Genomic DNA, 14,381 nt, shown 5'->3' with positions numbered 1-14,381 from the left:
AGGTGCGCCTCCACTGCGGCGGGGGCGGCGAACGCCTGCCGCGGGGCGGCCGCAGCCCGGAACAGCGGGATGCGACTCTCGCCGGGTCCCTGCAACAGCGACACGCGCGCCCGGCGTCAGCGCTGCGGCTCCACTGCCAACTCATCTCACTTGTTTTTGTATTAGTTATAAGTCTTTGTAATGCTGCACAAAAAAGGTATCAAATAGATGTAAACAAATAGAGCCCGCCTCCAAGTGGCGGGACAGGGGCAACGGCCTCAGTTGGGACGGGAGCCGGAGTGGTGTTACTGTCAGTCACTCCGCACTCCGGACCCAGTCACAGCGGCTCAGTGGCAACATACAACCCACCATAAGAAATTAGACGGTGGGTCGTAAAAAATAAGCAGTTAGTGAAAAAAAGAAGTGTCAACTCACGACTACGCTGTAGCTCTACTTGACACGCCCGCCCTCTCTATAAATCCTAGACAGACTGCGATAGATCGACCTGTTTAAACTGATTACTTGAGACGAGAATTGCTTCGTAAATTATCACCCATTCTTCTACGTAAAAAAGATGATTCTAAGGTAATAAATTCATACTTGCGGCCACTATCTAGCTTAAAATTACCTATGCCTTCCCATTCACTACTTTTATCAATTTCCTGTGTGTAGTTCAAATTTTTTTGTATTTCGTTTATACTCAGCTTTACTAATACTTGTTGGATGTCAGAACCACCTCCCACCCGCAGTGACAACAGATTCTGGGGTGTACAGCCTCCATCAAGAATCCTGCAAAGTCTTGTATGACAACACTTCTCACTTCAACATCGAAATATTTAGGAACGCCTTTTCAATCAGCCGAAGGAGGAGTTAGAAATATTTCTACTTTACCGAGCGAGGTGGCGTAGTGGCTAGCACACTGGACTCGCAATCGCAGGACGACGGTTCAAACCCGCTTCCCGCCATCCTGATTTAAGTTTTCCGTGATTTCTCTAAATCGCTTCAGGCAAATGCCGGGATGCTTCCTCAGAATGGGTATGGTCGACTTCCTTCCCCACCGTTCCCCAATCCGATGGGACTGATGATCTTGCTGTTTGGTCCCCTCCCCGAATCAACCAACCAACTTCTATTTTCTTAAGTAGTTTTACTTAAAAGACGACTTTTTGATTTCTATTAATTAACTAGAAACATCCAAAAAGTACATCGATATCTTTTGTAATACTGTACTAGACAAAATGCAATTACAATTTCATAACCCTCTAATCAAACGTAATCGTTTGATATACATCACAGTTTTTTAATGGAAATGTAAACGTGAACAGCAGGGACAACCGAATACGAATGGTCCCTCTGAAGCGAACGGTTCAGATTCCCAGTAACTGATAGCTATTATTTTCTGTTTGCGTAGTCCCTCACACAACATCGGCAATATGGTCTGCTGCGAGTTAACTGAATTTATTTATTTTTTTACCATCGCAATGTCGATATGTCTTCCACGCTCATTTCATTGTGAGCTGTGGCTTGAGAAAGATAAACAACAATAAATGAAATCATTATTGACGGTCTGGATGCGAATACTCAAAGGCTCAAAACTTTATGGCTCATATTTGAGAATCAAGCTGAACGTGAGTCACAAATGGGTGTGTTAACAAGTCGCAGACTGGCGTCGTTATACCCGCTCTAGAGTGAGCATCATGTTCAAGTGTGAGAACGTGTTCTAAACTGATGTAGGTGTCTCCTGAAGGTGCCTATGGTTGCCAGTGCGTCGTGAGGAACTCAGATAACGCGCGGCGGAGAGCTCGTTGATGTTCCTGCCGCCATTCTGTAGTGGCTAACGTGCAAGCTAGCTAATCCTCGAGCAGCAGGTGGTGAATTTTCCACACCAGCGAAAACACGACTGTCGAGAGATCGCATGGGGTTGGACACGGCATGGCTCGACTATGTTGTGATCAACAATTTTCTGAGGAGGCGAACTTTTACAAGTTTGTAGAAAATGGTTATTTAACAATTCAAGAGGAGCAGAGGAGGATGTTTCTTGAGCCGGGCACGTGAAGCATATGATCATCGAGACTTGGACAGTGGGTCGCCATTCCACAGACGATAGCGTACGACTGGCCGGCACCGGCACGCATTCCCGCTCGGGAAGCAGCGCGTTAGGCCGCGCGGTTAACCGGGAGGGCGACTGCTCCGATGATGGTCAGTGCTGGACGAACCCCGTTAACAGTGTGAATCTTGTGTGATTAGGTCAAAGAAAATATTAAGTCTACACATCATTTGTATTAGAAAAGTGTGGTCTGGCGTGGAGACGAGTATATTGATTACGAAGTGAATAGCAGAATGCGACCAAAAATAGTTCCAAAGTATTGGCTAAAAGAGTAGAGAAGGGCGTACTATATCATTACGTTCCTGTGCTGGGTTTGCGTTCACATGAAGAGTAAAAAGTTGAACTATGTTTCACTAATTTGCTGGGCAAATGTACGAAACTGCAGAGCCTGTTGTAATAAAGTACAATGCAATGTTCCTTAGGAAGTGCTGGGCAAATGTACGAAACTGCAGAGCCTGTTGTAATAAAGTACAATGCAATGTTCCTTAGGAAGTGCATCCATGTCCGATGGAACACTGCATCGTAGTTCTACACGACACAGGCTCTGCAATATCGTGTTCATCGGCCTACGACGTATAAATAAAATATCTCCCCTGCAGGGGAATAGCGTTAGTGGGGTGTAGGAGTACAGGTATGAGACGCGGACGACGACATATGGAAGTGTGGGTCTGGTGGTCAGCTCGGGTAGCCGAAAGGGTTAAGGCGACCGCTCACGTAAAGCGGAAGATTCGGGTTCGAGTCCCGGATCGACACAAATTTTCACTGTCGTTATTCCATTATACAGCTACAGGCCGTTCATATTCGCAACTGCGAATACATTTCGTGCGGACAAATGTCCGATTGAATAGTGTGTTCGTTATTTCCGGAAAACATGTAATGCATTTATACAGTCTCAGAAAGTAAACAGAAAACGAACTTTAGTATGAAACCAGCTTCGAGACTGGACTCACGACTTTCTATTAGATAGGACTCACTTCATTCCGAACGAAGTAGAACGGGCGTAACTCAAGAGACGTAAATTTTCGTTAAGAACGAAGTATTGAATACTATCTAATACCAAATCGCGAACGCTGTCAAAAAACCGATTTGATACTTTCATATTTTGTCCACACGATTTCTCCGCTTCTTTTGTCATTCTAAGATCGACCGGTAGCACCTGAGCCACGACTAACTGATTGCTTCATTCGGAAGGCCCTTTCGTGGTAATGATCTAAATTTTAGCAGAGCTCGAGTAATGTTTCGGCTTGTTCTTTGAAAATCGTTTTACTGCAGCTCAGGTATCTAAGCCGAACTGCCTCTATTCAGGTAGGTAGTACCCTCTACAAGGGGCAGATAAAATCGTCAGTAGCTAAAAAGTACTCTCACTCAAAACATCCGATTTAAGTTTCATGATACCCAAAGCAATCAGAATTTGGAATTCTAGTAGTGTTTTTTCTGTCGCTCTGCCTTGTCAGATACATTCCGTCAACATATTGCAAAAACTATTTGCATAGGGACTACTAACCACGAATCTGTAGGGTTTCTCGACTATTGTGATGCATTGAATCTTCCCAGAAACTTGGTCTTCAGCGTGATTTCAAACTAAAGAACAGACAGTTTGATTTAAGGAACTTGATGTAATTCTCACATACGGCCGGATGATGCCGAAGCAGTACCGCAAGACAACACTACAAAGCCAGCAGCGTCGGATAGAGGAGTATTGAGAGATCACCAGTCGAGTGAAAGACCACGGTTTTCGTTTTTCATTAACGATTGCCATATCGAAGCCAATCAGATCTATACTTTTGTTGGAGCTGATGTTCGTAACGAACTTCTTATTAAGTTTTCGTTTGTTATTCGAACATCAATATCGCTTGAGACATCAGATGAAGCTATGCACTTGTAACCCATAAATCAATTACATCAGCTGATACGACTGTTTCCAGAATGAATCTCTTGCTCTGCAGCGGACTGTGCGCTCTTTCGAAGCTTCCTGGCAGATTGAGTATCTGACTGGGACTCGAAACCGTGACCTCAACTGGGCAGCTGAGTCAGTAAGAGCAGTGCTGGCGAAGTTCCGGTTTAGAGACCAGGTCCGATATACAGTTTTAGTCAGGCACGAAGTCTCTGGTCCCCAGTAACTGTGGGTTTGGCTATCTGAGCCGCGGCGCGGCTCTCGGGCGCAAGACGCTATCGATGACTCCTCTGGTTGAGGTTGGCACTATGTGCGATCGCGAGCGCCTCCTGTCGGAGCGGGTCCTAACGAGGGAGTGAGTGCGAGTACGGGAGTCTGGGGCGGACAGCAGGGGAGAACGCACATTGCGGCCGCACTCTGACGCGACAAGAGAAGAATAGTTGTGTACGGCCGGGAAGGGAGCGTCGAGCGAGGCCGCAGTCAGCATCGCTTTCCGGGGGACAGAGAGTTGCGGCAGTCCAGCGAGCAGACACCAGCTCCGGGAGCAGTGCTCCGGTTTGTGGAGGTGACGTGGGTCGTATTTTGGCGCAGTATAGTTCGCTCGGTACGCATCTGCTGCTCCCTTTATGGCCACGTGTGTTGTTCTGTCCGTATGTGCATTGAAAAGGTTCCGCTCCGGCTGGAACAGTGGCTTGTGCTTTACGTTCATGCACCCTGACTCATTTGTTTTGCTGCAGGCAGCTGCAATTTCAGAGATTTTTTTTGCCGCGATTGTCTTAGCCCGGTGGTGCCTAGTATCCGAGAACAAGACAGCTAACATGTGACCTGTTGTTTTGGGTTTTGGAGTCCTGTTTCGGCAACCTAGTTATCACGCACACAAATGTATTGCTGCCGAGTGAGGTTAGTCCTAATCTTGTGGAGCTGAGCTTTCAGTGACTGGCTCGTCTGCAAATTAATTAAACCTTTGGTGTGTTTTTTGCTTTCAATGGTGAATTTCTTGTCATTCATTTGTGTATGTTTCGCCGTTAATCATAACTGTAAGATAGCAAGGTCTTGAAGGGCTTGCGTATCGTGACTGTATTTTTGGTAACTGTTTAATTTGATTTCTTGTTTATCGGTCTGGTGAAAACTTATACGAAGTTTACTAATTTCCGCCTGTGGTCCGGAAATTGGTTTGAAGGTAAATCCGTTGGTAAATCTTTACGGGGCCTAACTGTTAACTGATCTTGCGTTGAACTAATGCCATTATTAAATCGTTTCTTTTGTGCTATAAATTGTATTACCATAGACAAGGAGACAGGGCACATTCTGTGGTCGAGGGGTAGGCACGGTTGCTGCTTTGCGCGTGGCGTCTTGCCGCTCGCTGTCATTTCCCGCGTTAGTACGGGTGGCGTGAGATTTGTTTGCTCGCGGTTGTACGGCCGCTGTCAGGTGTGCCGTGTTTCGTAAGGCGTACGCCGACTTTCAGTCACTGTTGCTCCTGTGTTGCTGTCGGTCGCTTACCGAAACGTTAGCCTGTTTTAGCACGGTAGCCACTGGGCCGTGACGATGTCGGTTGATGACCAGCGTTGGGGCGGTCGTCCGCTCTGAGTGGCTTCGGTCGCTTGGACTTCGCAGTTACCTTCTGGTTAAACAGACGAAACTTGTTTATTTCCTGTAAATTCCTAAGGAGTTTGTGAGAAAAGTTGTAACTCAGCTTCTCATGATTTTACACAATTCAAGCATTTTGGTAAGGCATTTTCCTATCTATGTTTTATTTAAATGAGAATTCTTTATTGGGGTTATTCACCTGTTGAAGCTTAACATAAAATTTGTAACTTAGCTTTCATGATTTTACTTAATTTAAGCATTCTTGTAAAGCAGTCCTTTATCTACGTTTTATTGATTGGTAATTCTTTATTGGGGTTATTCACTTAATTGAGATTTGTTAAGAGCCTTTATTGCTGGAAGATGATTAAAGCTTGGGTGCTTGTAATTGTCAATACTGTTGTCTATGTTGTGGGCCACCCTTCCACTTCCACAGCCAAGCTGTCCTATCTACCAGTACACTATCTCCTAACGCAGCCTCGATTAAACGTCGCAAAACATCACGGGCGAATCTCACATATCGGGAGCGCTGTGGGGCTATTCGTGGACGAGTCTGTTCTATGTGGGCAGGGGGCAACCACGCAAAACTGTAGCGAAGTGCATGGAGACCTGCACACGAATGGAGCAGACGCCAAGAGTATGCCGTCTTCAAAAACAAAGTACAGCGCATAAGTAAGCAGAGGACTCTTAATTACTCGATTGCACTTTTGGCAAGAAGTCATTGGGAGCCGTAAAATATAAATAAAAATGATTGTTTTCTCTCGAAGTGAAATAAAATGGAACAACATAAAACTAGACGTAGGATAGCCGAGAGCAGGCTCAGATTAATAGAAAATGACGCAAGGAAAGATAATTCATCCATAAGTGAAGTGACTCACGAAACACTCGTCCCACTACTCAACAGTATTGGGACAACCTGCGTTCTGCGCCACTTCACATTGTTGCCAGATGTATCCAAGATGGTGGAGATGAAGTCATCCAAGATGACAGCCTGTAGACTTGACAACAGCACATGACATCATCGAAGATGGCAGCTGTGCTGTCATCCAAGATGGCGGATTTTCGCGGGAAGTTTGAATTTTGCAGGGAAGGAGGTTATTTGGGCTACCTCCACTAACCTAACCCCCCTCTCCTCCCCCAGAAAAATGGCAGGAAGCTCAAAATACAACAGGATAATGCATCACACCACGATTATCTCTACTAACCTAAAAATTGCAGGAAGACAGGTCAATTGGACTACCTCCACTAACCTAAGTCACCCGACCACCACCTCATCCTAGGAACTGGGGCCAAGTTTGAATTTTGGCGGTAAAGAAAGGTCACTTGGGCTATCTCTACTAACCTAAGAAAACAGCAGGAAAGGAAGGACAATTGGGCCACCTCCACTAACCTGTCACCTGACTGCCACCTCTTACTAGGGATTGGCAGGGAGAGGACTCCGTGCTTGACGTAAGTCTCTATTTTGCATGCACAATTTTATTTAAATAACTAGAGGCACTACCACCATCCAGCACGGTTGCCAAGGGTTCCGGACTCCAACTGATCTAGTACACAGTACCACTGCCAGATGGCAATCTCATCCATGAGGTAATCCAAGATGGCCACCATGACATCAGCTGATGATGCACATACCACTATCCAAGATGGTGGGAAACAGTGTGTTCTCCACGAGGTCAGGGTCTAGTACACAGTACCACTACCAGAAAGCAATGTTGACCAGTCCATGACATAATTCAAGATGGCGGTCTGGGGTGGGAAAAATGGCAGGAAAAGGACTCTGCCTGTGCTGGATGTAAGTCAGTATTTTGCAGACAGTGTCTCCACTACGAGATGTAGAGTCCAACTGACATAGTACACAATACTGCCACCAGAGAGTGATGTCATCCCTTTTGTGACATTATCCAAGATGTTGGTATGGAGGGGGAATATTGCGCGAAAATGACTCAGACTGTGCTGGGCTGCTGGAGAGAGTAAGGAAAAAGTGTACTTTATTTATTTTGGAACAATTTATTTAGGGATGGAGTGTATTTATCACACAGGTAGGAAACACACACACTGACATGCTTGGGCTCACATCACACAGCCCACAGACTTTTAAACTACTGCTAAATAATGCTCTGCAGACACACAGACAACTCCTAAATTACTGAAATAATTTCAGCACAGACATGCAAACTTCTCCTAAATATTGCAGTACACTGAAGTGTAGACACACTCAGTGCTCCTAAACTTTCCAATTAGTGCATAGCACAGCCTACAAACTTGCTTGCAAAATAATGCAACAGACACTGCCCGCTGCCGCCTGTCCACTGGACCTCACACGCTCCCAGAAGTCGAGATGCACTGACAGCCCCTATGAAGTGGCGCAGTCACCAGCTGCCAAGCCACGCACAGGTGCCTGTTCGGATCCTTCAAGCATGAGGCAGCGACATCCCTTTCATACTAGGTACCTGAGAAAGTCCTCTCGAAATACGTGTTCACCTAAGCACCACTGATAACGCAACTGGACAGTAGCAAAGACCTATTTGCGAGCCGTAACTCTCACTCTGGTGCTGATGGCATGTGAAAGTTTACCTTACTGGCATAATGATGCGTAACTGTAGTGCAGGTCAAGTGGGAGCACCGTTTGCAATTGTTTTCTGCAGAAAAGACTTTCAGTGCTAAAATTATTTTGCAGAGATTGCTAAATTGCACTGACAGTTAAACCCACAAAAGTTGTCGACGGATCATCAAATACATACAAGATTCACAAGAGTATTGGAAGCCCGGAACATATTTACCAGCAGAATTACAATTAAATATTACGATTGCTGCTACAGTCTGACACCAATCAATGTACGGGTAATGTCTCCTCTTGACGGCTGTGGTTCTGGAACGAATCTCAGTATCTGTAGTGCACATAATTTTCTACATGAAAATACCTCTCTCACACCCTCGCAGTTATCGATGTGCAGAATCTATACGTCCCTCACGATAGGACACACACTCATCATCTCCGGTCATGCCACAACATAAGCTACAGACACTTTACAATGCAATATATACACATTTTACACAAACAGCGAGTTATCTTTTATATCTGTATGGCACCTGAAAAAAATTATGATATGCCTACATGCACACTGGCTTTATGTCTTGATTCGCCTCAGTCCTAGGAAATTATCTGACAAATTCTTACAATCAGCACTTCTGGAAGGTGCTGCATCCAGCCAAGATTCTCTCAAACAAGTGTTATGAAGGACAGGCATCAGGCACTACGTGTGATAATAAACACCGCACCCGTGGACGTAATTCTTAGAAAGACATCATTGATGCAGGTTGGTGTACTGTAATCATCACCACCATCGATAGAACAACAAGGAAACATGCGAATTCGTACTTCCTCACAGTCCAAACGTAGCACCCTGTCCATCATGTGGTACCCTTCCTGCTTTCAACATACACAAACATTCTCACCGCTATGTAGAGACTCCTATATCCCAGCACAAAGGACATCTTGTGAATGGCTGTGGGATTATGATTGGCTCATATCGCATTTACCCACTGAATTACTGATGCCATCAGTGTGGAATCACAGTCTGCCTTTTCTTTCTCTTTCTGCAGACAAGGCTTACAGTGGCAAAAAAAAAAAAAAAAAAAAATATTACACTGATCGCCATATTGCTCCGACAACTAAACCTCGCAATGTGCCCTGCATATCGTCAAATGCAGAAAGACTCTTACTCAGTTACACTGCTCTCCCACTGAGGACAGGAGCTTGAATATTAGAGAATGAAACCAATCTCCAACCCAGCAATATATCACCACATACCATGTCGATGAAGTAAACATACAAGTCGTATCCTATGCCATAAAAAATAGCCCCTTTTACATCATTTGTACATATACTGCGAAGACAGACAGCACCATAGTTATACTCACGGCACAAGATATTTCCCTGCGAGGTCGGCGGTCATCCACTCCCGACAGGTGGCCAGAGTGTCCTCGGTGGGCTGAAGTCACTCTCAGAACTGTTCTACAAATTCGAGCTCGTTCCCCCTCGACACGAAAGTGTTACTGTATCTGGTCTGGGCCTGCTTCCCTGCTTCCTTTTTTCTACACCAATCTCCAGATTCTGGGATTACAAGAACAAATATATTTTCGAAAGGTTTGCACACAGCAGTATCCTACCGATCACTCACGCAACATAATTCCGATGATGCAGACTGGGAATTATTTCTCAACAAACCCCAAACTTTAGGTAGGTGGAGTGTGCTGTAAACCATTGAGTAACTAGAAACTTACCCCATATGTGAACACCTTTACGTAATAGATATTTCCACTTGTGAATACCAATGCCAGTGATGTAACAGATTCCAAATCATCCCTTTAATTTACAAAGGCAACTAAGGTCTTTCTCATATCTAGAGACCTGGCAAATGTGTCCACCACCTGCTAGACACACACACACACACACACACACACACACACACACACACACACACACACACACACACACACACACACAATAGATATTCCCTCAATTAAATAAAAACGGGAAATGTGAAGAAACAGTAAACCGACCAATTTACATGGGAGGGAATAATGGCCCAGCACAAACACAAGTCCATACTGAATCTTGTCAAATTTCCATGTGATCACGAAAGCTACCCAACACATACTAAGTATTAGTTCACTATTCTATCAACTAGAGGACAACCCGGTTAAGACTTCTACATTCCAGTGATCCAACAGATCTTTGCATTTGGAGGGCTTATACTGTCAATGGGAAACGTGAATCATCCCCGCACGGGTCACCAGGACTGCACGCCCAGCACGCACAGGTAAAATCATCATCCTAAGACATCGGTCACATATACCTTACTCGTATCACTCTACTTGCAACTAAATGTTACGATCACAGTCTCAGTTGAACAACATTCGACAATGAGCGATTTATTGGAAGTACACCCTGTTGATGGCTGTGGCTCTGGAAATAGAAATATCAGTACCATTCTTATGACTTGATACATACTTCCCTTTTGCTATCACAGTGTGCGACGTCAAATTCATACCTTCCTTACTGAATGGACATAGTGATGTCCTTTGCACTTGTCGGAACACAAATACATACTTTATAAGCTTGATGTTCAAGGTGAACCTCTCACGCACCCCCTACTACTAAGTATAGTACTTGATCAATAAATGATTCCACATGATACAAAATAATACTGAGAGAAAATCAACGATGGGTGGGCATGCCTCAACTTTTTCTTGTGAGTTTTACCACTGTGTCTTAGAAAGACAGGAGTAATCCGCCAGATGTTAAAAAACCCGGTCGCAAAAACTACTTTATGTTACTATCAAAAGCGGTCTTCGTTCTACAGGTGAACACAAATATCCACGTTAAAAGCTACACAGGCTTTATAAATCGAGGTATGGCATTACCTACAAATGACATGGTTTTCCAAGACAAATATCAAGACAGTGATCGTAGGAGTATATATTATCATACCAGCAGTCAGGTTACACATAACCCACGATGCAACCTCGTCATAAAATCGCTCAGTTTTGAAAGTGTTTTGGATAAGGAATGTGGTATGAAACCACTATCTGCAACTCCCTCACGCCACTAGATATTTCTCCAGTATACATAACGTATTCTGTCTCGATATCTTTTTAGAGGTTCTGCGCTACATCCACTGAGCTATAGGCGATGACTGACTGAGAAGGATCACAAACAGTAGTAGATGGTGTGCTGATTGAAGTCCTAAGAAATGTACACTAGCTTTCCAGATGTCTAGTGTTACGCTATCTGCTAGAAATGATGTCTATGATTTGGAATCAAGTCTCTCCATTCAACCACATACCTGCGTTGGATCACAGCCACAAGTGAATCTTATTTCTGGTACTCTCATATCTCGAAACACCGTTCTCGAACCTGTCTGCTACACTAAAATTCCAACATCAGTCCCTACGCATCCTGCAACTGCCTCCATTTCTGCAGCTTTGGGCATGTGATAGTTCCAATAGATCCAGTTTAAGTAGGAACTGAGCAGAAGTCGGAGAAAGCCATATCCACCACTTTCTGCAACCAATGTAGAAACAGAACGACCTGAGTTAGCACAACAGGACCGTGTTTTGACCATTCGGTGGAAATGCGCGCATTGTGGTGCGTCTCCAGACTAGGTACAGATACTACAATCTGAAGCAGATCCACATCCATTCACATCTATCAGCCTAAGATGCTATCACCGTTATTCTCTACCATCCAACAGAGAAACGAACTATAAAAGCTCCACTAACTTCTTCCGATACAGAACTCATATAGGCACCGTTGATGGCGCAATGACGCATAGCTGTGGTAGGGGCCATCGCGGATAGCGAGATGTCGCAGTGCTTGCCAGAATAGCATTCCTAAGGGGACACCCCGCCCGTCACTAAATTTACCTGTCAAACTGCTGCTGCTGCTACTGATGTGGAACAACCCTATTAAGTATAAAGCTTTTGATCCATTGAAGAGGACAGTTTAAAGTTTCATCATCTTTGATGAAACTTTCGCATTCCATGGAGTATACTGTAAATCGCAAGAGACGCTCCCTGTGAACCTGTGTCGTCGTTTGAAACATTGTTTTCTAACACGCTTCGTACAATGCCATACATTTTGCTTGTCTAACACGACTTCGAGGTCTGTGTAACGTTCTAAACTGACATTAACATGCTCTGATCCATTGCCTCTCGCAGAAAACTAGGTGGCGTACGGTGTAAGTCAGGTCTTTACTGCACCTACCATAACACGCCACAAACACTGGATGATTTTAAATAAAAGAGAGTTACAACATAAGGAAACTGGAAGAGTTTTGCGGCGTTGTGGATGGTTTCCAAACTACAGTCTGAAAGTGATTCACGAGCTCTACATCTAAACTCATTTGTCATAGTCATGGAATAGCTGATGACACTCTGTTCTGTTTCGACTGGTTCATCATATTGCCATCATGTATGCGATCACCGTTTCTGTGCTGTCCACGTCAGAAGGTGTTGTCCATCCACCAAAACTCTTTCTCCAACTCAAACAAGCGATGTCAGTCAATCATTATGTGCTAACCAACAGCGTGCCAGTGGACAGATGGGGTGGAAAAGACACCATCGATGTACTCTAATAATTATCATCACAGTTGATAGTGTGAACAATTTTAGCAATTTCAGAGTAATTTCAACACTGACCAATGATGCGACAGCATGCTTCCCAATTTCAGTATCATAGTTAAACCACCCCTTCTCCACTTCGCGAGTATCATTGTGATCATGGACAGATGACTGTGCAGTACGTCCATTCATTTTTAATTCTCGAACACATACACCATCAAAGTATATCAGACAGCACTCTACATATTTCTAACACCTCTAGCATAGTGCTTAATTTACAATCTATCTCTCTGCACATGTGAGTCACAGAGCAATCTCTCTGTCTTAGGATAAAATTAGAGAGTGAATGACCCTCCTCACACCGTCATTGACCAAACTACCCTACAGCACTGTTAGCGAAGTAATCTGCATCCGACCAGAAGAAGACTGCTACATTCCATGTCTTGTGAATTAATGGAGCTTGCCAAGTCCTCATCCATCCAAGTGCACAAGATATCTCGAGATGTGCCTGTGTCAAGGAGCTTAGCACTCCTTATCGATGTATAGTAGCAGATTTCAAAGTGTCTTGATGTAACAGCAGATGGTTAAGAACAACAAGAAACGGACGATTTTTATGCACGATGGAGCTCCAGACAGATGGAGTTCGACGCATTTTTAAGTAAATCAACCAAGTTATCAACTCTAAAGTATTGTTCTAGAGTCTAGGATCAGTACCTGGAAGGTACTAGTAAGAGAGAACATAAACACACGCACTCCTATGGGTACAACGTTTTGCACTTAAAATGGGCTAAAATGTTGGCTAGCGTTTCCGACCAATCAGTCGTATGGAATGTGGCGCTGTTAATATCCCAATGTAAGAAATATATTTCAAGTGGATGACGTATGCCCTTCTTCCTGGTTTCTCTACGATAAACTATCTTATCAAACAGTAAAATGAAAAAACTACTTCCTTAAAACATGTCAGAGCATGTGTTTTGTATCAGTGTGATAAATATACTCCATCCCTAAATAAATTGTTCCAAAATAAATAAAATACACTCCTTCCTTACTCTCTCCAGCAGCCCAGTGCAGGCCGAGTCATTTTCGTGCCATTTTCCCCCTCGAGACCATCATCTTGGATTACGTCACAGGAGGGATGACAGCACCCTCTGGTGGCAGTACTGTTTTTTTTTTTTTTTTTTTTTTTTTTGTGGTTTTCGGGCGCACAACTGCAATGGTCATTAGCGCCCTGACTACTCTAAGAATGCACCGCGAGGCACAAGTTGACAACAACAACTAAAAGGGAAAACACAATAAAAGACAGACTGACAGGCAGAGGATTAAAAAACATCATCAAATGTCCTTAGCGAGGTTTGTCAAATTGATAAAACAAAGAACACGAGCAGCTGCTCGTGGGTCATCCGCTAAAATGGCATCTAAAGTAGTAGGCAGGTTAAGATCGAGGCGCAGTGTTTTAAGATCGGGACAGGACATTAAAATGTGACTAACCGTCAGCAAGTGCCCACATGGGCAGAACGGCGCCGGCGCAGCCACAGCAGATGGCGATGGCTGAACCGGCAGTGTCCAATTCTTAACCTTGCTAAAACGACCTCCTCCCGCCGAGAAGGGCGTGAGGAGGACGTCCAAGCCACGGGAAGAGGTTTTAAGGCCCGAAGCTTGTTGTCGGTAAGTGCAGCCCAATCGGCATGCCAC

This window comes from Schistocerca nitens, chromosome 7 (assembly GCF_023898315.1).
Source record: "Schistocerca nitens isolate TAMUIC-IGC-003100 chromosome 7, iqSchNite1.1, whole genome shotgun sequence".
NCBI classification, from domain to species: domain Eukaryota; kingdom Metazoa; phylum Arthropoda; class Insecta; order Orthoptera; family Acrididae; genus Schistocerca; species Schistocerca nitens.
Note: the sequence above shows the minus strand (reverse complement) of the source record.